Below are 26812 nucleotides of genomic sequence, written 5' to 3'. Positions count from 1 at the left end.
AAACAGGAGGAGCTCTCCAGGGTTCTGAACCATCTCCCCTTAAGTCCTTGGAGGCTCTGGGCAAGAAACCTGCCTGCTGGTTAATGCCGATCTTAAATGCCACTGCCTCATCTCTGCCCATTGTTGATAGCAACTGCTTGCTTGGACCCATGGCCCGCATGAACTGAAGTAGCTCCTGCATGACTCCAATCTCTCTCTACGGCTGCAGCCTGGGCTTCATGCCAGCAGCCTGGCTGCCTGGCCAGATTTTCAAGGGGTGAGGCAGAGGATCTTAGTGTGTGTGAAAAAATATCTCCTAGTCCCTCTGGAAGCTCAGGATAAAATAGACCTGGCTTGGGGACAAAGTGGCCATAGGGGAGGAAGGGAATTCTCCATGTGATAAATCAACAGACAGCTCATCAGCTCCTCCCCTGCCCTCAGCAGCTGCTGCACACACACGAACACACACACAAACTCACACACGCATATACATGCATGCCAGATTCTCCTTCCTGTCACTGCAGAGCCTGTATTGCTGCAGAGAAGGTAGAGTCTCTTTTGTCTGCACTTGAGCAGAATGCACCTGCTTTGTTTCCCTCATAGATACCACAGAAATCTGGCAAAGAGCACCAAAACTTAAAACTTAAATTAAACAAAATAATTATTTCTTTTCCTAAATCCAAGAGGAGAGAGCTGGGTGTGGTGGTATATGCCTGTAGTCCCTGCTACCAGGAAGGCCCAAGTGGGAGGATTGCTTGAGTCCAGGAGTTTGACTCCAGCCTGGGCAACATATTGAGACCCCCTCTCTAAGAAAAGCTAATAAAAAATAAAAACATTTAAAAAAGAGGAATACATAGTCACTGTAAAAAGTCCAGATAAGCACAAAAGAAAAAGGAAAAAAATAAACTTACTCCTACTATCTAGAGCTATCCAGTGTTAACCTCCTAGCACACAGTCTGGGTCTTTGGGTGTATGTATATATGTGCACGCATGTGTGAGTGTGTCAGTAAGAGGCAGTATAGTGTAGTGCTTAAAAGCATTGGTTTTGGAGTAAGTCCTATTTGTGCTGTTTACTTATCTGTGTGATCTGGATAAGTTTCTAACCTCTCTGGGTCTCAGTGTTTCATCTTTAACATGAGGAAAATAATAGTACCTATAGCTTCCAGCCTACATTCTGCAGCCACAGCCAGGAGATGGCAGAGGGCTTCCTTTTGGTCAAAGTTCTCTCTTCTTGAGCTTTGGGCCTCAGCCCTTTCGCCCACTTGTTCTGGCCATCACTTTCTGCCTTTGTGCCCAGGGGTGTACTATTCTTCTCCAGGGGCTCCTTATGTCAGTCAGTCCATTTGCCTGGCTTAGGCAAGCCTGCTCCTCACTGTGAGTCCTGGCAATTTGATTCTCACATCCACCACCCTCACCTCTTCTTGCCTGCTCTACTTAACATTGTTCTCCCTGCAGTCAGCACTGAGCTCCTGGTTAAAAGCCAATGGCTTTTTTTCAGGTGATCTTCTACCACCTTGGGCATCACTGGACAGTGCTGACCATATTTTTCTGGAAGCTATTTTCCCTTGGCTTGCATGGAAACATTATATCTCTATCTGTTTTGACTGCCCTTCCTACTGTCCCTCCTCTTATACTCTAGACATAAGTGCCTTTCCCAGTGGTCAGTGATTCTCTTTCCACATGTTCTCTCTTCGCATCTCATATAAACATATTATTTCAAGTAATAGCTCTCTGGGCTTTACAATCCCAAGCCCATATCTCTAGCTCTGACTTTTCTCTCCAGACCCCATTTCCAACTGCATACTATTTCCACTGGCGTCATGTTCCTCCCCCAGCCTCGTTCTTCCTTTTAACTATCTTTATCTTGTTATCGGCAAAACACTTTCCCAGTAAATAAACTCAAAAATGGGGGAGGGGAGGTGGGGTATCATTTTAAAAACTTAATTATTGAAGTAGTTTTAAAAAATTATTTAAAGAGATAGTGTCTCACAATGTTGCCCACGCTAGTCTTGAACTCCTGGCCTCAAGGGATCCTCCTGCCTCAACCTCCTGAATTGCTGGGATTATAGGCATGAGCCACTATGCCTGGCTTATTATTGAAATAATTTTGCATTTACGGAAGAGTTACAAAGACAGTCCAGAGAGTCTTTGTATTCACTTCATATATAAAAAATTGGAATCCTTCTGAAAGAAGTATTTGTCCTTTCTCCTCCATTTACTTATTTATTTAATCATGTATTTATATCAGTATGGATTAATGTATACTTATTTTGGGAGGTTATAATCCAATATTATCATATTTGTTTTATTGCTCAAATGGTTCCAGCTTTGGCCATTGAGAACACTTTCAGGTTGGCTCTTGTTTTAACCTCCCTGTGGGCTCATTTTGATCCACTTCTTTCTCCTTTATCTCTATGGGAAACTAATCATGAACCTAGAAGGTTCTGCAGAATACCTAACGTTTATCTTAAAAAAAAATTATCAGGCAACGACCTGCTTCAGGCCCTTCTCAGCATATTCCAGGATCACTGTAGTAGTAACCCACTCATCTCCCCACCTTGTCTCCTCTTCCTCCAACTCATCTTGTATATTACTGTTAAAAGACTTTTCTGAGACTTAAACACTGCTCTGATAGCAGTACTCCTTTGCTCAAGACCTTCTGATAGCTCCTACCACTTAAAAACTCCTCAACCTGACATCCAATAAGTTTTAAAAACACGACCCCAGTTTGCCAATCTGGCTGCTCCTCCAACTGCCATCTTTCTAAATCCGTTGATCTCTTTGCCCTAACTGTCAGCCCTCTATGCAGATGACTTCCAATTTCTATATCCAGACTGACTGTATCATTTTAAGCCATTAAAAAAAATCTGTATTGGTTTCCTTAACTTATAAAGGTAACACATATTCAATGGGGAAAGTAAAACAATACAGAAGTGAATCAAGTAGGAAATAAGCCTCTGATGCTCCTCTGCCCTCCCCGTTCCTCAGGTTGGTTTTAAGAATGAAGTGGCCTCGGCCGGGCGCGGTGGCTCATGCCTGTAATCCCAGCACTCTGGGAGGCCGAGGTGGGCGGATCACAAGGTCAGGAGATCAAGACCATCCTGGCTAACACAGTGAAACCCCGTCTCTACTAAAAATACAAAAAATTAGCTGGGTGTGGTGGCGGGCGTCTGTAGTCCCAGCTACTCGGGAGGCTGAGGCAGGAGAATGGCGTGAACCTGGGAGGCGGAGCTTGCAGTGAGCCAAGATCGCGCCACTGCACTCTTGCCTGGGCAACAGAGCTAGACTCCGTCTCAAAAAAAAAAAAAAAAAAAAAAAAGAATGAAGTGGCCTCTCCAGATTCTTCAGTATCTCTCCTATCTTCCTATTAAATTGCTATACCACAGTAAACGGATTTAGAGACATGCTTCTTGACATAAGAGTTTACAATACAAATCAGAAAAGGTTAAATTCAGAAAATATAGGTATTTATTTTTATATTGCAACTTAAAATTTCAAGGCTTTTTCCTCATTTTATTTCATTTAATCTCTGATAATCCATCTATCATTTATCTCAATTTTACAGAGAAAAAGAATCTGAAGCCCTATAAAGCTGAGTAACTCCCCTGAAGTCCCATATCCAGAACTGGGCCCCAAGTTTCCTGGTCCCTTTCCTACTTTACCACATAAAATGGCCATACAGAAAACCATAACACAACAAGAGACAACACTAATGGGAGGAAGGCCAGAAGCCAAACAGAACCATCCAGAACATTCAAATATTAGTGATCATAGTTTTACCTTGGGGAATGTGAGAGTAAATTTGTCCCCTTGCTTTCCTTTTCTTATATGGTGAAAGTGGAACTGTAGGAGATCTCTCAACAGGGAGTAAGAAACAGGAAGGTATCTGCTCAATGTTGATGGTTTTCTTTCTTTCTTTTTTTTTTTTTTTTTTTTTGAGACAGAGTCTCACTCTGTTGCCCAGACTGGAGTGCAGTGGCGGGATCTCAGTTCACTGCAACCTCCACCTCCTGGGCTAAAGTGATCCTCCTACCTCAGCCTCCCAAGTAGCTGGGACTACAGGCATGTGCCACCACACCTGGCTAACTTTTTGTATTTTTGGTGGAGATGGGGTTTCAACATGTTGGCCAGGCTGGTCTTGAACTCCTGAGCTCAAGTGATCTGCCTGCCTCAGCCTCCCTAAGTACTGGGATTACAGGCCTGAGCCACTGTGCCTGGCCAGTGTTGATGATTTTCTGTTTCCAAAGAAATGCCCTGCCTCCTAGAAGCTACAGGGCTCTGTAGAACTTGAGAACGAATTGGGAAGATGTGAGTCAAGTGTGGCATGTCAAAGCTGGGGTGCGTAGCAGGAACAAGATTGTTTAGACAAGTGACACACAGGACTCTGGCAGCATTTCCACACTCAATTCATCTTACCCCCTTGTTGGTATGCATACCCAATTTAAAAATATGGAAAGCATGAGCTCTATCACCTGGGTAAAAATGATAGAGTAAAAGAGCATGATTTTTGACCATTTGTTTCCCCAAATAGAAAAAAAATTCAAAGAAAAAGGTGATGCTGTTTTGTCATAACAAATTCAAATGCAAAAAGGTGAATACAGAACATGAAAGTTCTATAATTCATTACTGTTGCCAGTTTATTTTATACTTCCAGACTTTAAAAATATGTAATCATATATACCAATTTAAACATAGATGGAATCAGATGATCCATCTTCCATATGTATTTTACCCAGTAACTTTTGTGTTATGTGCATTTTACCACAATGAAATGCATCTATCATGAATATCTTTTTATGTCAATTCATATTAGATTTACATCCTCCTTTTAAAAGGCTGTCCATATGTATGCTATGGGATGGAGGTACCATGATTTATTAAATCAGTCCTCCCTGATGGAGGTTTAGATTGCTTTTTTTTTTGAGATGGAGTCTCACTGTATCACCCAGGCTGGAATGCAATGGCATGATCTCGGCTCACTGCAACTCCTGCCTTCTGGGTTCAAGCGATTCTCCTGCCTCAGACTCCCAAGTTGCTGGGATTACAAGTGCCCACCACCACACCTGGCTCATTTTGTATTTTTAGTAGAGATGGGGTTTCACCATGTTGATCAGGCTGGTCTCAATCTCCTGACCTCAGGTGATCTACCTGCCTTGGCCTCCCAATGTGCTGGGATTACAGGTGTGAGCTGCCGTGCCCAGCCTAGATTGCTTTCTCACCTTTTTCTCACTATTATAGTGTTGCAGCTACTAATAACCATTATAATATTTATTATAACTATTATAATGTTATAAAATTATGTATATTTATTTATAATTATTATAATTTCTGGGATTTTTGGGGGTTTTTTTGAGACAAGGTCTCACTCTGTCACTCAGGTTGGAGTGTAGTGGCAACCACAGCTCACTGCAGCCTTGACCTCCTGGGTTCAAATGATCCTCCCACCTCAGCCTCCCAAGCAGCTGGGACTACAGGCACGTGCCACCATGCCTGGCTATTTTTTAAAAAAAATTTCGTAGAGATGGGGTCTTGCTTTATTGCCCAGACTGGTCTCAAACTCCTGGGTTCAAGCAATCCTCCCACCTCAGCCTCCCAAAGTGCTGGGATTATAGGTGTGAGCCACAGAGCCTGGCCTATGATAATTTCTTATTAAAGAAAGTCTTTATATGTTTGTCTATTTCTTTAAGAAAGTCCTAGAAGTAGAATAGCTGAGGGGGTCAATGGGAAATGTACACATTATATTTTGAGACACTGTTGCCAGTTATTGTTCCAGAGAGGCTGTGACAATGTACACTCTCACCAACTGGCTGTGAGAGGTACTTGGGTTTTGAATTTGGAAAGACCTAGATTAGTTCTCAAGCCACCTGGTTGTATGACTTTTGGCAAGTTATCTTTCTTAATGTCCCTTTCCTTTCATGGGTGTCATATTACCTACTTTGCAAGGCTGGTGTTAGAATGAGATGAAATAATGTATATAGAACACTTTGCAGCATGTCTGGCATGAACAACAAAGGGTAGCTGGTTTTTATTTGTTTTCATGTTGCTCTCTCCTCATTTACTTTGTTTCCATCTAGTCTAAAGTATTCATCAGTCCTAATTTCCCTGCCACCAAAAGGAACTTGGGATGTGGACTAACTTGAGCTATGAGAACCAGCAGCAAGAGGCGTTGCCCTCTTAATGGGTTTGCACTTCCCAGGAAAGCCTTGAAGCCAATTTCCGGGGCTCTATCTTTCATGAGGAAATCGCAAGAAGACAAACACTACTCTCTCCCTCTCAATTATCTTGACTAGGATCTTAATCAGGTCATGCTTACTCTCCAGGACTCTGCCAGATCAGGCCATTTCAACAGCTGGCCCTTCTCTTTAAAACAGGACACTACATTATGATCTGGAGGCTACAAAGGATCCATGGAAACAGATGGGGTGAGAGACCCTGAGACATATACACCCTGGAACCCTGGGGAGTCCTGGTTGAATACCATCCCCAGTGTCCTTCCACAGCCAGGACCAAAAGTAGAGCGCTAGAACTGAAGCGTGGCTTCTTGGGGCTTTCAGTTCTAGAATATACGGACTTAGAGTTGAATTAACCAGGGCCCAGTGACAATGCTCCAAAATGCCAAAAGGGGGCAGTGCAGTGTTACGGTTAAGAGCATGGCCTTAAAGACTCCATACACCTGGGCTTGAAATGGTTTTGCCACTTACTAGGTTGTATCACCTTGGGTCTCACTTTCCTTCTCTGTAGATTAAGGGTATACCTTCTTTGCAGAGTTGAGAGAATTAAATGAAACACTGTGTGTCTGGTGGCAGATAAGTAGTAAGTGCTTCTGAGAGGTGACAGCGTGCTGGCAGTCCTCACAGCCCTCGCTGGCTCTCGGCGCCTCCTCTGCCTGGGCTCCCACTTTGGTGGCACTTGAGGAGCCCTTCAGCCCACCGCTGCACTGTGGGAGTCCCTTTCTGGGCTGGCCAAGGCCAGAGCCGGCTCCCTCAGCTTGCAGGGAGGTGTGGAGGGAGAGGCGCGAGCGGGAACCGGGGCTGCGTGCGGCGCTTGCGGGCCAGCTGGAGTTCCGGGTGGGCGTGGGCTTGGCGGGTCCCCCACTCGGAGCAGCCGGCAGGCCCTGCCCGCCCAGGCAATGAGGGGCTTAGCACCCGGGCCAGTGGCTGCGGAAGGTGTACTGGGTCCCCCAGCAGTGCCAGCCCACCGGCGCTGCGTTCGATTTCTCATCGGGCCTTAGCTGCCTTCCCGCAGGGCAGGGCTCGGGACCTGCAGCCCGCCATGGCTCGGGACCTGGAGCCCGCCACCCCCTCCATGGGCTCCTGTGCTGCCCGAGCCTCCCCGACGAGCGCCACCCCCTGCTCCACGGCGCCCAGTCCCATCCACCACCCAAGGGCTGAGGAGTGCGGGCACATGGCACCAGGACTAGCAGGCAGCTCCACCTGCAGCCCCGGTGCGGGATCCACTGGGTGAAGCCAGCTGGGCTCCTGAGTCTGGTGGGGACGTGGAGAACCTTTATGTCTAGCTCAGGGATTATAAATACACCAATCAGCACCCTGTGTCTAGCTCAGGGTTTGTGAATGCACCAATGGACACTCTGTATCTAGCTACTCTGGTGGGGCCTTGGAGAACCTTTATGTCTAGCTCAGGGATTGTAAATACACCAATCGGCATTCTGTATCTAGCTCAAGGTTTGTAAACAAACCAATCAGAACCATGTGTCTAGCTCAGGGTTTGTGAATGCACCAATCCACACTCTGTATCTAGCTACTCTGGTGGGGCCTTGGAGAACCTTTGTGTCTAGCTCAGGGATTGTAAACACACCAATCAGCGCCCTGTCAAAACAGACCACTGGGCTCTACCAATCAGCAGGATGTGGGTGGGGCCAGATAAGAGAATAAAAGCAGGCTGCCCAAGCCAGCAGTGGCAACCCACTGGGGTCCCCTTCCACACTGTGGAAGCTTTGTTCTTTTGCTTTTTGCAATAAGTTTTATTACTGCTCACTCTTTGGGTCCACACTGCTTTTATGAGCTGTAACACTCACTGCGAAGGTCTGCAGCTTCACTCCTGAAGCCAGCGAGACCACAAGCCCACCAGGAGGAACGAACAACTCCAGACGCGCTGCCTTAAGAGCTGTAACACTCACCGCAAAGGTCTGCAGCTTCACTCCTGAGCCAGCGAGACCAGGAACCCACCAGAAAGAAGAAACTCCGAACACATCTGAACGTCAGAAGGAACAAACTCCGGACACACCGCCTTTAAGAACTGTAATCCTCACCGCGAGGGTCTGCAGCTTTATTCTTGAAGTCAGTGAGACCAAGAACCCACCAATTCCGGACACACTTCTAAACAGTAGGACACACGTCTGCAGGGTGTATGGTTGAATATCAGATACGACATGGGATTACCAAGTAAATGAGACTAGAAGACAATTCATTCAGTCATTCATTCATTCAACCAAAAGATGTTTAGTGAATGTCCATTATGTGAAGGCACAGGAGACAAATGGTAAGTAAAAATGAGTCTGGTTTCATGCAACAGCCTTCAAAAGGACCCATGTTAATGGACTAATTATACATACTTATGTAAAATTATAAATGTGAAAAGTGCAATAAAGGGAAGACTACTGACCAAGTCTAGGGATTGTCCTCTGTGATGAAACTATAGCTGAGCTAAGAACTGAAAGATGAGTAGGAGTCAACAACAACAAAAAAAAGGTAGAAGGTGCAGCAAAAGCATTCCAGGCAGCAAGAACATTATGCGCAAAGGCCCTCAAGCAGAAGGGAGCCTGGGACATTAGAGAAGTGGAGGAAAAGCCAGTGAGGCTGAATGTAGTGATTAGGGGTAATGTGATATGAGATGAGCTGAAGAGGAAGGCAGGAGCCAGATCACATATTAGGGTTATATTAAGGATTTGAGTCTTTATAGTAAGAGCGAGTGAAAGCTGTTGAAGTGTAAGGGGCTACACGGGGCAGTCCTGCTACTTGGTGACACTTTCCTCTGATGTTTACTTTCATGTGGATAAAAGGGATAGGGCTTCACACAGTCCCTTCTGTGACCGCCCAGGAGAAGGGAGCAAAGAAGTAATCAGCAACAGGTCCCTTCCCAAAACAGAATGAGGCCCTCTGGATTCTCATAGCCTCAGGAAGAACTAGACATGAGGAGGAGTGTGGGCAGGGTATCCAAGGCTGTGAGGCTCTTACCAGGAATCCTGTACTGGGTGGTCAGCTGTCACTGCAGACCCCTGTGTTTTCCAGCTGTTGCACAGCTGGTCCCTAGCTAGCCTCCACCTCTCAGACTTCTTGCTCCATCAGATGCTCCATTGTGTTGGACATAATTATCAGGGGACTAACAGCTCTTAGGCTGGGTAGTAGAAGTGGAAGACTCCCATAGGCAGGGAACCAGACCTAAGGGTGGGTACAGGTTTGCAAGAGGCAGCTCTCAACTTTTGTGTGCTTCCCTGGTGAGCTGGCTTGCAGTGCCCTCAGTGCATGTACTGTATTTGTCTGGGGCACATGTACACACTCTCCTCTGTGAGGAGAGACAATAGGGGTGGAGATACTGGGGCAACACAGGAATGCCAAAGTACCAGAAGGTAGTGATGTGTTCTAGCCCTCACAGGTTTTTTTTTTCTTAATTAAAAAAACACAATTTTTGTCCAGGCGCGGTGGCTCACGCCTATAATCCCAGCACTTTGGAAGGCCGAGGCGGGCAGATCACGAGGTCAGGAGATCGAGACCATCCTAACACGGTGAAACTCCGTCTCTACTAAAAATACAAAAAATTAGCCGGGCATGGTGGTGGGCGCCTGTAGTCCCAGCTACTCGGGAGGCTGAGGCAGAGGAATGGTGTAAACCCGGGAGGCGGAGCTTGCAGTGAGCCGAGATCGCGCCACTGCCCTCCAGCCTGGGCAACAGAGTGAGACTCGGTCTCAAAAAAAAAAAAAAAGCCAATTTTTAAAGAAATGTTATCTTACTATGTTGCCCAGGCTAGAGTGCAGTGGCTCTTCACAGGCCTGATCGTACAGCACTTAGAGCCTTTAACTCCTGGGCTCAAGTGATCCTCCTTCAGCCTCTCGAGTAGCTGGGACTCCAGGCTTATGCCACCACACCTGGCTCTCACATAGGTTTTTAAACTTGGCTGGAAAGAGAAAAGGACCTAAGAGTTGTAGAATTGCCTGCCCCATCCCTCCCCCCAACCTCTCCCGGCTTGTAGCCCAGCTAAACAGGAAACCAGGCTTGGGTCCTTGCCAGAGCCCAGGCTGGGGCAGGAAGCTCAGGAAACAAGTAAGACCCTCCTCAGCATAGAAGAAGGCTGCTCAGAAATCCGTGGGAAGCAAAAATAAACCCAGCCCTTGCTGAACTCTCTCCCAGAGGAGGAAAAGATCACAGTTGCTTCTACTCCCTAGTATGAGTCAAGCATAGCCCTAGGAAGATTCAGAGAGCAGATGCAGGAGCTGCATGAAGTGAGATACTGCTGTCCCAGTGAGAACACACTCAGTAAGGACCCTCCCCTCAGAGAAGCACAGGGCTTAGTGAAGCAGGGTGGGATACACGTGGTCTGAAGACACTCCAGGGCTATCTTGGGCTGATAAGGAAGGAAATGATGGTACAGGATAAGAGCAGTGGTGGAAGAAGCAGACCTAAAGGAGAGAGGGCCTGAAACCAGGTGATACTTGTGGGGTATGAAGGCAGAGAATTAACAGGGTTCTTTGCTGTACAAATGTGAAGGAAATTCCTGATGGAATAATGAATCAAGGCAATGACAGTCAAGAGCTGTAAAAACATTAGGTGAAAGGCTGAAGGGGGCTTTTATTTTTTATTTTTATTTTTGAGACAGGGTCTCGCTCTGTTACCTAGGCTGGAGTACAGTGGCACGATCATGGCTCACTGCAGCCTCGACCTCCTGGGCTCAGCAATCCTCCTGCCTCCCAAGTAGCTAGGACTACAGGTGCATGCCACAATGCCTAATTTTTGTATTATTTTTGTATGGGGATGGGGGTCTCACTATGTTGCCCAGACTGGTTTCGAACTCCTGGCCTCAAGTGATCCTCCTGCCTTGGCCACCCAAAGTGCTGAATTACAGGCCACTATGCCTAGCCAACTTTTATAGTGGAGAGATCAGGCTAACTACACCACGAATCAATGTGAACACTACAAAAAACAGGATAAACATATGTCATGTGCTTCCTGGTATGAAATACGTACACATCACACCTCAAAAGGTAAACTGTGGCATACACATCACACCTCAGAAGGATTCTTTACAAAAAGTTGAATTTAAGTCTGATCAAACCTTGAAATCTAACTACCAATTTGCAAAAATACAGGAGGCAGAATAGGATAAAAAAAATCACAAGGATGCAGTCAACAAAATCCAGAATGTGGGAAACTCTACAGGACAAAGGACTGAACTTTTTGTTGGTTTTTGTTTTTGTGTTTTAACAAATAAATTGCAAGAAAAGAAAAAGTGGTGGGAGAAACTACAGATTAAAAGAGACATATCAGGCCAGGCATGGTGGCTCACGCCTGTAATCCCAGCACTTTGGGAGGCTGTGGCAGGTGGATCACCTGAGGTCAGGAGTTCGAGACCAGCCTGGAAAACATGGCAAAACTCTGTCTCTACTGAAAATATGAAAATTAGGCAGGCATGATGGCACGTGCCTGTAATCCCAGCTACTCAGGAGGCTGAGGCAGGAGAATTGCTTGAACCCGGGAGGCAAAGGTTGTAGTAGGCCGAGATCACGCCACTGCACGCCAGCCTGGGTGACAGAGCGAGACTCCATCTCAAAAAAAAAAAAAAAAAAAAAGAGACATGTCAACCAAATGCAATGTGTGAGCCAGATTCAAACCAACCAACCGATTTTTATGATGTTAAGGAATTAAAGGATTTTTAGGGGGTGATAATGGTATTTATGTTAAAAATAGTAATGGTGTGATAATGGTAGTTATGTAGAAAATTATCATTTTTAGAGATAGTATAATGTTATAGATGATTATTCACCCATACCCCACCTACTGGATTATCTTGAATGTTAAATTATTAAATTTAATTCAAATATTCAAACATTAAATAGATATTCAAATATTAAATTATTCAAGATAATCCAGTAGGTGGGGTATGGGTGAAATAAGATTAGCCTTGTGTTGACAGCTGTTGAAGTTGGGTGACAAGTACTAGGGGGTATGTGTTTGAAAATTTCCAGGGCAAACCATTTAAAAATGTGAAGGAAGTGAGCAATCTGGATCTGCCTCCTCTAGCCCACTGACATTGGGGAGAATAATAGCAATGTTGACTTTTTCATATGTTTCGTGAGCCCTGAAAATTGACCTTTGGGAACCGAAACAGCAGTAGGACACCCTCCACTATCACCAATGGTGGGGATCTCCAGGAAGGCCCACTCTGCTAACAGACTCAGCCGCCCTCTGCAGGTCCTCCAGTCCAGCTCCACTCAATGGGAATCTCTTCCAGAGATCAGTGAAAGCACAGAGCAGGTCCTTCTCCAGCCTGGCCTCACCACAGCCCTGTCAAGGAGGCCAAAGACTCTTCTCATTTGGTGATGAGAAGAATAACCCATCTCCTCACTCTCTCCCACAAAAGTTCCCTTGGGAATCACGGACAGAAAAAGGAAATCAGCAACCCTTTCATTATCATCAACCCTTAGACCAGAAATAATATAGTAATTTGCAGCTCATTTTCACATACATGATCTTATTTATTTTACAAATGCCTGAAAGAGGTTAGCAGGCTGGCCAAAGGTCATAACAAAAGTGGTAGTAGCTAGGATATACCCAGCCTACTTACCACTGCTGTGCACAGCTCCTGCCCTAAGGCCTGTGCCCCCCACTAGCTTATCCTAATTTCCCCACCCCCTCAAGCATACTCAAACCAGTTCCTCCTGTGGGAGCTTCCTGTGACTGTCTCTCTGCTGTATCAGAGCCAATGGCAAATGAAGGATGTGAAATATGAGATTCCATCAGTAAGTTGATAGGGAGGCTAACAGATGGTCAAATCTTGGTTCTGACTGGTTCCCTTTGGTACCAATGTTTGCTACATTAAATACCAACCCCCAACTTGGTCTCCCTCCCTGACTCCACATAATTCTCCCTCCCCTTCCCTAAACCACTAGCTACTACCACTTCCCCATATCATTATCCCCACTTGGCCTTTCACTGAGTCCTCTAGGCCAGAGGTGGATGCAGCAGGTCAGCTGAGAGCTGAGAGGACTTTCTGGAAGCTAAAATCCTCAGGGAACAGCTTTGGCATTCATAGGAGGCTCAGTGGAGGCCCCTTTCACCAGCTGCTGCAATTTGCATGCCAATGTGGCTACTGGCTTTCCCATCAGAGGCAAGTCTGCCCCCAGACAGAATGACCTATACATTTGGGTTTTGTGGTAAGGAGAAACATATGCCTGATACACTACGAACAGGACATCCAGGCTGGCACTCTTCCTTTCCTCCAAGATCCCCAGAGACTTTCTCCATTTCCAGGAGGATGTGTACAAGTCATATAATGTTGGAAGACTCAAGTAGGAGCTCTTCATCAGCAAAGCTAAGTTTTTTCCTCATTAAATATTAAAGCTTACAACTCCATTAATAGCTTCTCCAGCCCCCACAACAAAGCTGACGGCACAGTTATCAGCTCTGCTACCAATGGAAGAGGGGCTGGATTGGCCTTCTTATGTTATTCTATGTCCCTCACTTCTGAAAATGTACCTAATGCTGCAAAGGGAGAAGATGGGAAAAGGCCAATTTGTAAGGAACTCAGATTGCTAACTCAGCTAGGGACCCCTGCCCACTGGGGAGCCAGGAGCACGTCACTCCTTGTAAGAACAAAATCCTTCTCATCCTGTGGTCTGAGTTCAAACATCACTTTCTCATAGAAGCCTTACCTGACATCCACAATCTAATGTAAGAGAATAATTTATTATTCTCTCTTTTCCTACTGCATTTCTTGTCTTTTCTGTCACTTGTCATAGTTGGTAATTGTGTTTGTGCACTTTGTTTAGTATCTGTCTCTCCTACTGGATTGCCAGCTTATGAAGGTAGGTACCATGTTTGCTTTATTCATCATTTTACTTCCTATGTTTGGCTCAGTGTCTTGCATATAGCAGATGCTCAAAAGATGTTATTTGAATAATGAATGAATGTCCCATCCCTGTATTCCCCTGAATCTCCCTTAATTCCCCAACATGTAGCTTCCACTCTACTAATTCTCACCTACTCATCCTCCTCTAGGTCTTTGCTGTTCCCCTCCTTAGAATAACCTCCCAACCTCCTCCCGACTCTTACTCATCTTTAAAGGAGCCAGCTGTATTCTTCTGTAGTTCTGTTTCATAAGAGCAAGCATCTTCTTCACCAGTCTGTAAGTTCTAGAGGTAGAAGCTATCTGCCAAGGAGATCAAAGGGGAGTTGGGGTGACAAGACTCACGGCACATTAAAGTGGACACCCTAAACCAGAATATCATTTATATAAAGTTATGTGCTAGAGGTTATAGAGGCTTAGGGATTGGTTAAGAGCTCACTAGAATATTCAGGGAAAGCTCTCTGAAGAATGGGAGTTTATATTGCTCTCTGAAGAATGTGTACGAGTGAAATGGGCAGAAGAGAATGGTTAAGAGGAGAGGAGGCCTCATGGTGCCAATAGATGAAAGAAGGTGAAGGACATGGCTGGACTTACTAGAAAGAAAGTTGGCTTGAATGATAGCAAGTATGGCCAGCTTTGAGGGGTAAAAGCCTAGTGTAGATGCCTCAAAAGCCAGTGGAGAAGTTCAAGCTTGATGTAGAAGAACTCAATTGGGTTCCAAGTTGCGAAGGAGGGTCTAATCTAGGCCATGCCAACCTCCAGCTGGGTAATGGCTAAGCCTGTTTACCTTTCTGGGAGTCTGCTTGCAGATCTATAAAGTGGGCAAAATGATTTTCCTAATCTACTTAATGAGATGGTTCAGGTGCTTTGGAAACATATTTTCACCTACCTTAAAAAGGAATTAAAGATAGGCTGGGTGCAGTGGCTCATGCCTGTAAACCCAGCAATTTGGGAGTCCGAGGCAAGAAGATCACTTGAAGTCAGGAGTTTAAGACCACCCTAGCCAACATGGTGAAACCATCTCTACTAAAAATACAAAAATTAGCTGGGTGTGGTGGTGCGCACCCGTACTCCCAGCTACTCGGAAGGCTGAGGCAGAAGAATTGCTTGAACCTGGGAGGCAGAGGCTGCAGTGAGCCAAGATTGTGCCACTGCACTCCAGCCTGGGCAACAGAGCGAGACTCTGTCTCAAAAACAAACAAACAAACAAACAAACAAAAAAAGCAGGGCAGGGGGAATTAAAGATAGGGATAAGACACTGTACCCATAAACTTTACACAATGACAAGGTATTAGGGCCACAGGACAGGTAAATGGAGAGCTCACATCTCACTGAAGGATAGAAAGGGATGCACAAAGAAGATGGTGTTTTTGTGACAGTCCTTGATATATAGGAAACATTAGCAAACACCTATTCACAGAAAACTAGAAAAGTGCTGCTTGTGCTAAGTTCCACGGTGGATTCTTGGACACGTTTATAGTACACACACATAACAGAACCATGTTTACTGCTAGAATATTATTCCTAGCACCTACTTTGGAAGGACTAGGACATTTGCACAGAGCAGTGTGTCTTCCTGGTGCCCTGGCCTCTGGCCCAGTTTAAGAACTGCTACCGTAGAGAATGTGAGGTAAGAACACATTCACATTCCCACCATGGTTCTGGTTCTCCCTGTGAAGCTACAGATAACATGAAGACTATCCTCCTTTTCTTGCCTAATCCCAGTCCTTTAGGTATTTGAAAACCTTAAAATGCTTTCTCTGAGACTGCTTATTCATAGGCCAAACAGCTCAGTTCTTCCAGCTATTCTCACATGACATGGTTTTGACTCCTTTCATTATTCTAGTCACCCAATCTCTTGAATGATGATATCAGTACAGAATGGAGGACTTCAGATGGTGATGACCAGTACAGAATAGGGCAGACTAGGATGATTACCTCCTAGGAACTGAATTCCATGCTTCTATTAATGTAGTCCAACAGCACATTAGCTTTGTTATATAGTGGACTTATATTAAGCTTTCTGTCCACTCAAGCACTAGCTCTCTTTAAAGGTCCCTACCTGCTCCAATCACACAGCCTCCCTAGATTCCTATTCAAATTCTGTCTTGCTGAATTCAGCCAGCTACCTTTCTGAGAATAAGAGTCACATTACACACATGTAGTGTAGTTTCTAATAAATGTGGAACCATCATCTCACTATCCTCAGTGTACTGTTACCTGTATTGGCAGTAAGCCTAGCTCAAGATGTGATTCCAGGTCCTTGCCTTGATTTTACACTGCTAAGGGAAAGGGCTACTCTGTTCCAGATATGTTCCGAGTTCAATATAACAATAGGTATGGCCATTAAATATGATCATGGAAGCTCAACTGACAATAATAGAAGTACAATATCAATATTATGGGTAGTGGCAGTCCCACAATAATCTACGCTGTGCAGGTCACATGTACAGCTCTGTGTTCAGTTTCAGGGGTGAGAAACGTAAAAGTATCCACTTGGGCAATTAGGATGACTGGGCATTTGGAAGCCAGTGTCCCAGGAAATGGTAAAAGGAAAAAGCAGGCCTATTTAGCCTGGGTAAACAAAAGAGCGCTAAGGCTGTATAACCGATAATAGGGCCTTTCCTCGCCAGTAACTTCTGGCTTATGAGTCTCTTCTTGTAGCCTATTCCTTCTTGCTTCTTTGGTCAAGGGCTTATAATTTCATATTAAGTGTGGCCAACCACTCATATGAAATTCATGAGATCTTTTCCTGAATCTGCTTCTTTCCCCCTCTTATCTGTTCAGCAGAGTCAAGGTTACTCCCTCTCACCTGGCCTATTTATTTCAAAAGGATTTTAAACTTTAATATTAATTCAATACTTCAGAAACCAATGCTGAAGATCAAGTAGAAAAAAAGTTTTCTTCATTTTTTTTTTTTTTAAGACAGGGTCTTGCTTTGTTGCCTAGGCTAGAGTGTAATGGTGCAATTATAGCTCATTGCAGCCTCGAACTCCCGAGCTCAAGCCATCCTCCCACCTCAGCCTCCCTAATGACTAGGACTACAGGCATGCATCATCATGCCTGGCTACTTTTTAATTTTTTGTAGAGACAGGGTCTCACTATGTTGCCCAGGCTGGTCTCGAATTCATGGCCTTAAGCAATCCTCCCGCCTTGGCCTCTCTAAGCACTGGGATTACAGGCATGAGCCACTGCACCTGGCCCCTTTATTCATTTCTTAAGGAGCCATATCATAAGACTTTAGCCCCTCAGTGAAACAGATTGCTTGGCTGGCTAACATCCCCAAGAGTTCCCCTTTCCTGTGTTCTTTGCCCAAGATAACTATGATGATTCAGGGCCGCTGGGATGGCAAGCAGAATACTAGAACTGTTGTTCCCCCTGCTGAAGACCATAGCAGACATGGAAAATCAACCAAACCATGTCAGTCTTTCATATGGAACCAGGACTCCGCCTTAGCATCCATCTTAACACAATGCTCAGGCAGCAATGACTGATCAAGGGGCACTGGCATGAAGGGTAATGCCTGTTTATCATCCATGCTTTATGTAGCCTGTGGAGTAGGAGGGTATAAAATTATTATGCAGGAATGCCTCTTGAGCTGTTGTGAACAGTGGGACCATTTATTGATACTGCAGAGGAAGTACTGAAACATCCCCTAATCGGGGAATCCACTTTTCACCTTAAATCTCAATTGAGATGGGATTGTTCCTGATAAAGGATTTGGATTATCTTTATCTTCTCTACTGCTTGGCAGAACATAAAAGCACAGAGCACAGCCCAAGGTAAAAATGAGAAATAGAACTAGGCCATGGTGGGAGCTAAGCTATGAGGACACAAAGGCATAAGAATGATATAATGGACTCTGGGGACTCACAGGGGAAGGGTGGGAGAAGGGTGAAGGATAAAAGACTACATGTTGGGTACATTGTACACTGCTTGGGTGACAGGTGCACCAAAATCTCAGAAATTACCACCAAAGAACTTATCCACGTAACCCAAAACCACCTGTTCCCCAAAAACTATTGAAAAAAAAAAAACAACAACTCAGCCATGGGATAGCCACACTGGTTTAAAAGTAAAGTACTAGCTGGCTGCAGTGGCTCACACCTATAATCTTAGCACTTTGGGAGGACATGGCAGGTGGATCTCTTGAGCACAGGAATTTGAGACCAACCTGGGCAACATGGCGAAACCCCATCTCTACCAGAAAAAAACAAAAATTAGCTGGGCATGGTGGTGCGCACCTGTAGTCCTAGTTACTTGGGAGGCTGAGGTGGGAGGATCACCTGAGCTTGGGAAGGTCAAGGCTTTAGGAGACAGAGTGAAACTGTGTCTCAAAAAAAAAAAAAAGTAAAGTACTAAATGGCTAATGTGTACAATATGTAAATTATATCTCAATAAAGCTGTCCAAAAAAAATAAGCATCAAACTAGCATTTGGTAGAGGGACGTAAGGGAAATAAAACTCCCTTAGAAATATTATGAGAAAAACAAGGCACTTGGTATTTGCCTGTGCACCTAACCAAAGTTCACCAAGGGCTTCCTACTGATAGCAGCAAGTTCAGACCCTGAAACAAATCAGCAACATCCCATTAGACACTAACTAGCATAGGGCAAAATGGTGTGGGTTATAAAAGACATTTAAAAGAACTAGGAAGACTGTAAATCTAGACTGGATCAGCACAGATACTGATTTCTAAGCTAAAGTTTTCCAAAGAGTATTTTCCATGAAACACATTGGTTCTGTAAGATGTTAACAGATGTAACATGAAAAAAGGTTCTATAGTTAAATAAGCTTGGGAAACATTGAATTAAAGTTGAAAAGGTTCCTTTACTGTAGGACATCTCAGAGCCTTTAAAATGTCAGTGGGCATTGTGATGGGATAGAGCATATAGTCTTTCCCAAAGAAATTTTTCTACGGAGCCTTTTTCCCCCATGAAGCATCCCAAAGGATCAATATTCCTAATAGACTACTATAGGAAATGCTGGTCTAAACCATGCATGGTGTGTGGCCAAGGGCTTCACCAATTCCTTCATAAGGACAAAATGGGAAATTAATATGGGAACTAGGTCAGGGGTGGTGGCTTACACCTGTAATCCCAGCACTTTGGGAGGCCAAGGTGAATAGATAGCTTGAGCTCAGGAGTTTGAGACCAGTCTAGGCAACATGGTGAAACCCCTTCTCTACAAAAAAATACAAAAAATTAGCTGGGCATGGTGGCGCGTGAATGTAGTCCCAGCTACTCAGGAGGCTGAGGCGGGAGGATCGCTTGAGCCTGGGAGGCGGAGGTTGCAGTTAGCCAAGATTAAGCCACTGCACTCTGGCCTCAGTGACAGAGACCCTGTCTCAAAAAAAAAAAAAAATGGGGGGAACTATAATTTATACCTTGTACATAATTATGTTTAACTACATAGTGAAATATATGTGGTTCTCACTCCACAGTTTGCATGTAGTTAATTCAATAAATCTTTTTTTTTTTTTGAGACGGAGTCTTGCTCTGTCACCCAGGCTAGAGTGCAGCGGCACAATCTCAGCTCACTGCAACCTCCGCCTCCTGGGTTCAAGCAATTTTCTGCCTCAGCCTCCCGAGTAGCTGGGATTACAGGTGGCCACCACCATGCCCGGCTAATTTTTGTATTTTTAGTAGGGACGGGATTTCACCATCTTGGCCAGGCTGTTCTTGAACTCCCGACCTGGTTATCCACCCACCTCGGCCTCCCAAAGTGCTGGGATTGCAGGCGTGAGCCACCGCGCCTGGCCAATTCAATAAATCTTAAAATGCTCCTTCAGGTATTGTTCTCGATAGATGGGATGTACTCTGCTTATAACAGCCAAGAATCTGATGGCCAAATCAGGCAAAACCAGGCAAGGAGCCACAATCACTGGTCTTGTTTCTGCCTGGGTGTGGCCTCTTGTCATATGTTTAGACTTAGGGCTGGAATGGTCATTCAGAAGACACCATTCATAGCTGTATGTCCCCTCTTGCATGCACACTCACATACCTCACCACCATCACAGAAACTTAAAATTGACCTTCAATAACCAAACCATCCGATCCTCAATTTGCTATCTCTGAATAACAATAATAACAACAAATACAAGTACAGATTTACTTGAACTCTCTCCTGAGAATGTAAAGCCTAGGAGGAAACTCCTGCGGGCGTGTGTCTACCCTCTCTCCCAAGCCAGACGCTACAGGCCTCTTTCCTAGATGACTTCCCTACTCCAGAGTCCCTCCCTGCAGCCAGAAGTTGATTTGGCTGTCCCACCGTGAGGCCTGTGGATCATGTGCCAATTTCTAAACTCCAGAGCAGACTCATATCCAGAGTTGGTTCCCCTCCTTCCTTCCTTCCTTTCTCCTGCCCAGAAAGCCAGATTCCCATCAGAGCCTCCTTAAGAAACAATGACTTGGGACCCTGCTGAGCCACACCTCTTGCTTCCTTCAACCAGCACCTATGGTTATCTGCCTCAGCCCAATTCTCCCCTTCTCACATGCTCTGGAGCTCCCTGAACCAGTTCTTCCAGGTCTCTAGGAAAGCACGAAGCAGCTAAGCCCAAGAAGCTAAATTTCCCATGTTCCCTTTCCAGACACGAGGCTCCACCTGCCTTTTTAAGGAGGTGAGAGGGTCCCTGAGACTAATCAGGTTTGAGTGAAGAAGGCTGTTTTCCATTTCTGCTCACTCTGGGCTATATAGGCAGTCAAGGGCAGCAGGCAGCTGGGGCTGGGAATGACTCAGCCTGAACCCCAGCTACCACAGAAGCACCTACCCACAGAGGCCACACTGGGACCTCTGAGAAGCCAAGTGACCTCTGAGTGATCTCACCCCAGAATTCTGCTCCTTTGGTACACCTTGCCTGGAAGAAACGCTTGGGCTCTGCTTCCACCCAACTGCAGCTTTTCAGGCTGGTCTCAGAAAAGGAAAGTATGTGTCCTTTTCCATTTTGACATCTTGCAGTGATGTAGTAATACATATATCCATTCCAGAAGGAATCAGTGAAAGAGCCCAGCTCAATCAGTCAGAAAAAAACCCATCGATTTGACTAGAATGATGGTAAAAGGCAAAGCCAGAAGCTGCAACATAAAGCACTTAGACAACAAAGGATTTTATTTTTTCTTCATCAAAGTGCTACTGGAAAGAAAATAACAACAACAAAACCCACTATGGCTCCTTGCTGCTACCAATTCCCTTGAATTCATCAAAGCAGGTTGCAGGGGAGAAGTATTCACTGGCAGATGAGCATGTTTCTCAGCAGCCCTTTTGAGGCAGAGTGGGGACAAGTGCCACTCTGACCTTTGGTTTTCTAGGACTTCTGGGTTCCTCATAACCCCAAGAATGTAGCTTCAGCAGTAGAGCAAAGGAAAACAGCAGCCTTCTCTGTTATAAGAAGTCCCTGAGACCAAAAGGTACATGGGCTTCTGAGTTTCCCGAGGTGATGATGGTCTCTTCCTCCATCCAGGTGTCCATGCCACAAACTTGAGAGTCATCCTTAACTCTCTACCTCTCCATTCCACCTCCCAACAGATATCATATCCTGCCTATTCCACCTTATTAGTATCTGTGTATCTGTCCTATCGTGTTTCTCTGCTTCTGTAGGCCTTCATTATCTCCTAGCAGAATTATTACACCCAGGTCTGTATTCATTTTCCAACTTCCAATCTCATCTTCTCCAATCTCTCATCCACCACTAACCTAAACTTAGATTTGATCATGTTATTCCCTTAATTATAACTCTTCATTTATTCCAAATGCACTCCTTTGTTTCTTCTTCCATGCCCTTTCTTGGCTTAGCCTCATTTTGTCAGTTTGCCAAGCTTCTAGTACTCTTCCTATGGCCAGTTCCTAGGGCCTCTGTGAAGCCTTCCCTGACCACTCGATGAGAGCCCTTCCTGCTTTCATTTGGCGCTCCTGGGCCTGGTTCTTCTCTTGCAGTGCTCACTATTCTATAGTGCCTCAATCTGAGTTCTAGACTGTGCATCTCCCTGGAGCAAAATTCTGTGCTATTGAGCCCAGAACAACATCTAGCAGAGAATAGGTTCTTACTTGGTGTTTGTTTGATGAGGAGATGAGTAGTAAGGAGCTGCAGGCTTGAACAAACCTGATCCTCAGTTTGTAATATAGGGCAGGAAAGAAGGGTGCCTCTGCCCAGGAGCCTGAGAAATACTGCTGGGTCATGAGCCACATGGATCCACTAGGAGAATCCACCCTTAAATTGAAAAGTCATCTGACCACAAGGAGGCAACTTAAGGCGCCCAGAACATAGAATATATATAGGTCAGTTTTCCACAGTGGCTACTTGCTATCTTTATAATGTTCTCTCCACCACTTTCAGGAGCCACTGTGGCCTACCCACTGAATTAATGTCCTGTCCTGACCATCCCCATCCATCCCTGAGTGTCAGGAAGCAGTAGGAGTCTGAAACTCCTTCCCAAGCTCGTGTAGTCAAAGAGTCAGAATCTCAGCATTCCTCACTCTCTCCCAAAGGAGGGTGTCACTCTTTCTCATGACACTTCATTGATCTCTACTCTTTTTGACATATATCTAAAAACCTTCCTATAGCCATCTGAGCCCATCCTTCTCTTGGCCACCCACTGGAGAGATCTTACTTGTCCCTGTATCCTTAAAGTACCTGATCTGAGTAGATGCTCGTGAACTAAACAAATGAGTTAACCGATAACCTGGTTTCAGTGAGGCTAGAGTAACAGTTCTTTCAGCTGTGCAGAGACCCTATCTGGTGCTATTTGCCATTCTTTAAGTCTCTTTGGTCCCTGAGAGCACAGGAGGCAGGGTGTTGCCTGACACAATTAAGTGCTTAAAAGCTCCATTTGTTCTTACAACAAATCTCTTCCTCTCCAATTGCAGCCGAAGAGAAGACATAGACTGTGCGGCTGCACCAACAAGCTGAGCAGACAGACAATAGGGCCAGAGAGCCTATCCCTGTTGCTCATACAAACAATATACCAAACTCAACCCAACTGATCAACAGAGAGCCTTGGGCTGCTGGGAACTTCTCTAAATCAGTGAGGTGTATGGCTCAGACACAGAGCTGACACACAAAATGTGCCTATCCCTGGCAGTTTCTTTGGGAGAATCTGTGCTCAGAAACACTCAGGATTGTCTGAAAGATAGATACAGCAGGAATGGAGTCCGGTGGATAGGTCTCTAAGAGGAGCTCTCACTCCTTTCATAAGAAGACAGGAGGCCGAGTGCAGCAGCTCACGCCTGTAATCCCAGCACTTTGGGAGGCCAAAGCGGGCAGATCATGAGGTCAAGAGATCAATACCATCCTGGCCAACATGGTGAAACCCTGTCTCTACTAAAAATACAAAAATTAGTTGGGCGTGGTGGTGTGCGCCTGTAGTCCCAGCTATTCAGGAGGCTGAGACAGGAGAATCACTTGAACCCTGGAGGCAGAGGTTGCAGTAAGCCGAGATCACGCCACTGCACTCCAGCCTGGGCAACAGAGCGAGACTCCGTCTCAAAAGAGAAAAAAAAAAAAGGAGACAGGAAGAGAACCTGGGGAGCTCTCAGAGATAGACCGGGCCTGGTTCAGCTGCTGAGTTGCAACAAGGCCAATTAAATAATTGGTGTGATGGGGAAAGGAGGGAAGCCACTCCTTTCAGGCAAACTCCCACCAGAGACAGGAGGCTCCATGCAGCTGTGACAACAGCAGCAGCAATAACAGGGCAGGGATCTCCTCCTCTTCCTCCCACTAGCTGAGATCTAATGCTTAAATTAGCACCTTGGAAACACCCAGATCTGCTGGCTGCCTTCTCTCTCAGTTCTGCCACGCCCCCAGGCCTTCTTTTCAAGCCTGAGTTTCTCTTTCAATTAAATAATTAAAAAAATAAAGATGTGCTCCCCCTAGAGTTTATCTTTCCAAGTAGGCAATGGCCTCTGGATTCTTCCCATCACTATGGGATGGGGAGAGTTATTTGATGATGGCGCCCATGTGACAAGCCTCTATCCATACAGCTTGGTCCAGAAAGGGGCAATGATGATGACACCAGCATTGCCTGGCTCCCTTGGGGCTTAATGAGTCAGCCCCTCCTCTGCCCTCAGTGGAGGATCACACTAAGAGAGTGAGCAAGAGAAACAAACTTTGACAAACTGTGGGCTCAAGAGCAGGGTCACATCTGTGTCTGTGTTGCTAACTACTCTATCCCTAATACTCAGTTTAATATTTGGGACAGAGCAGATGCTCAATAATTATTTGGTAAATCAATTGCTGAATCAATGATATCAGGTCTCTGTGGTATTCTTTAGAAGGGAGAATGAGGAGCTATTGTTTAAACTTTAAAGAGATAGTTTGTCTTCATCTCATAAATGAAAAAACAATCTAGGAAGGAGGAGAGACTTCCTAGAGGTCTCAATAAATGGCAAAAAAATGAAATAGGTCATAGCTAAGTCTGAGCCTGGGACCCTGGTTTTTATGGCCTATCCAAATACCCTTAAAGAGCCATTTTGCCCTCTTTTTTGCCCTTTACCTCTATGATATGCTATCTTGATTTTTTTTTTTTTTTTTTTTTTCTGAGACAGAGTCTTGCTCTGTTGCCCAGGCTGGAATGTAGTAGTAGGCACATGGCTCACTGCAGCCTCAACCTCCTGGGCTCAAGCAATCCTCCTGCCTCGGCCTCCTGAGTAGCTGGTACTACAGGCATGCAGCACCATGCTGAGCTAATTTTAAATATTTTTGTAGAGATGGAGTCTCACTGTGTTTCCCAGGCTGGACTATCTTAATTCTTTATGCCCCAAAATGAAGACTCCTGAAGAAACATCACACAAGATTCTGCTGGTCTCAGCAATACACAGGGTATTTAAAGGGTTTTGAGGTGCCTCTGGAATACAACCTGGGGACAGAGGTCAGGAAGCGGGGCAATGTCTATGACCCTCAAATGAGGATGACTATATTGCTATTTCCGTAAGGCTCTCACTCAACCTCAATAAGGTATTCTCAGGCCGGGCATAGCAGCTCACTCTTGTAATCCTAGCATTTTGGGAGGCCGAGGCGGGCAGACCACTTGAGGTCAGGCATTCAGGACCAGCCTGGCCAACATGGCGAAACCCTGTCTCTACTAAAAATACAAAAATTGGCCACGCGTGGTGGCAGGGGCCTATAATCCCAGCTACTTGGGAGGCTGAGGTAGGAGAATCGCTTGAATCCAGGAGGTGGAGGTTGCAGTGGGCCAAGATCGTGCCACTGCACTCTAGCCTGGGTGACAGAGAGGGACGCTGTCTCAAAAAAAAAAAAAAAAAAGTATTCTCTTGCAGACAAGGGTGACTTTAGCAGTTAAAAATGTCCGAAGGCAGTCAGAGCTTTTCTAAGTGCCTCCTTGCCACAGATACTTCTCCAACTCTAGGGCCACACAGACCGGAAGCAGCTCAAGAGTTCTCTACCCAGCCAAACCACTAATCAGAATTTCAGGCAATAACAGAAGCACCAAGGACAACTGAGACAGCCTGGTGGCTCTATTTCTTCTCCCCTTTCCTTGAACAGCTATTTCCTCCCTTTTTGGGAACCCCAGATGGGAGACAAGAAACAACTCATTGCTTCCTGTTCCTGACACACTTGAACCTCCTCTTCCTTCATCCACCCTCTATTTTGATTCTTGATTAGATGCTTAGAACTGGAAGGGCAATCTAGTTTGACAAGCCAGGTTAGCTAGAAAGAGAACTCAAAAAGGAAAATTATCTTCAGCCAGCCCAAAGTCCTTCTTTAAGTTCATGGGATGGACTTCTCTCCAGGATTATCTGGCTCCCAAATAATCCAATGATGGCATGAGGCTAGGAAAAAGTCCTGTAACACCTCTCTCTGGTTTAATATTGTATGCTTCTGTAAAATTTCTTTGTTTTGGCTCTTAGAACTGTCTAAGTAGTCATGAAAGGGGGAAAAAGCCTTTTGTCTCCTGCTAAGTGGCCACTAATGATTCTCTCTACCATCCCCCAAAAGGTGTGACAAAAAGGTGGTGATAGGTCCCTGCCAAGGCCCATCTTGGCTGCTGTAATGGGTAGGTTACTCGCCCAGGAAGCTACAAAGCACATCTGTCAGCCAGGGGGTTATAGGCCTAAGGGTAGACCTGTTTCTGGCCACCCTGCCTAACACAGAAGCAGAACTTCAGAACTTGGAGAACTCAGCTCTGCTCCAGCCAGCACAGCTCAGAGAAATGGGGCATCCACACTTTCGGGTTTGTAGCCCACCTTGCCTCCTTCCAATTCCAGCTCAGGCTCCAGGGGGATAAAGCGAACACAGCCTAGACATTCCCTCTCTTCCCCGCTCGCTATACGAGCTGGCTAGGCCTCCACGTCTCCCACCCGGTTGCCTGACAGACAAGTGAGGTCAGGTAGCCCCCTGGGCGGTGGCCAGCAAGCATGGTCTCCCTTACGCCTAGCCTCGGTGCACCCGAGTTGCCCTCCCCCTTCCATTCCCTCCGCGCCAGCAGCGATGACATCATTCCTCCCTGACTCCGGGACCGCGGACAGGCGGCAGGATCCGCGCCCAGCAAGGACTTCAGGCACGTAGGCCTAAGATGATGGGGGCTCTTCCCAACCAGTGGGCACAGGCAGCTCCAGCGCGACCCCACTTCCTCTCCCGTCGGTTCCCAAGCACTCTCATCTGCACCCCGATTCCCCATCTGGTCGCCGCGCACTCTCCTTCCCGGTTTAGATGCCCCCAGCCTTGTCTGCCTGCGCTCCCCACCGGAGAACGGAATTCCCAGGTTCTGCACCAACCACCTTCCCCCACTGGGTCCCTCGCCCCG

At 45.8% G+C, this 26812-nt stretch overlaps 1 protein-coding gene across 12 annotated transcripts in view; it reads right to left on the bottom strand.

Annotated features, from left to right (window-relative positions):
- The window catches only part of FAM219A (family with sequence similarity 219 member A), a 60623-nt gene that overhangs the window by 32907 nt on the left and 904 nt on the right, over positions 1–26812 (bottom strand). The window lies entirely within an intron of this gene.

This window comes from Pongo pygmaeus, chromosome 13, assembly GCF_028885625.2.
Source record: "Pongo pygmaeus isolate AG05252 chromosome 13, NHGRI_mPonPyg2-v2.0_pri, whole genome shotgun sequence".
Lineage (NCBI taxonomy): Eukaryota > Metazoa > Chordata > Mammalia > Primates > Hominidae > Pongo > Pongo pygmaeus.
The sequence above is the reverse complement of the archived record's forward strand: the minus strand, read 5'-3'. Positions and strand labels throughout refer to the sequence as shown.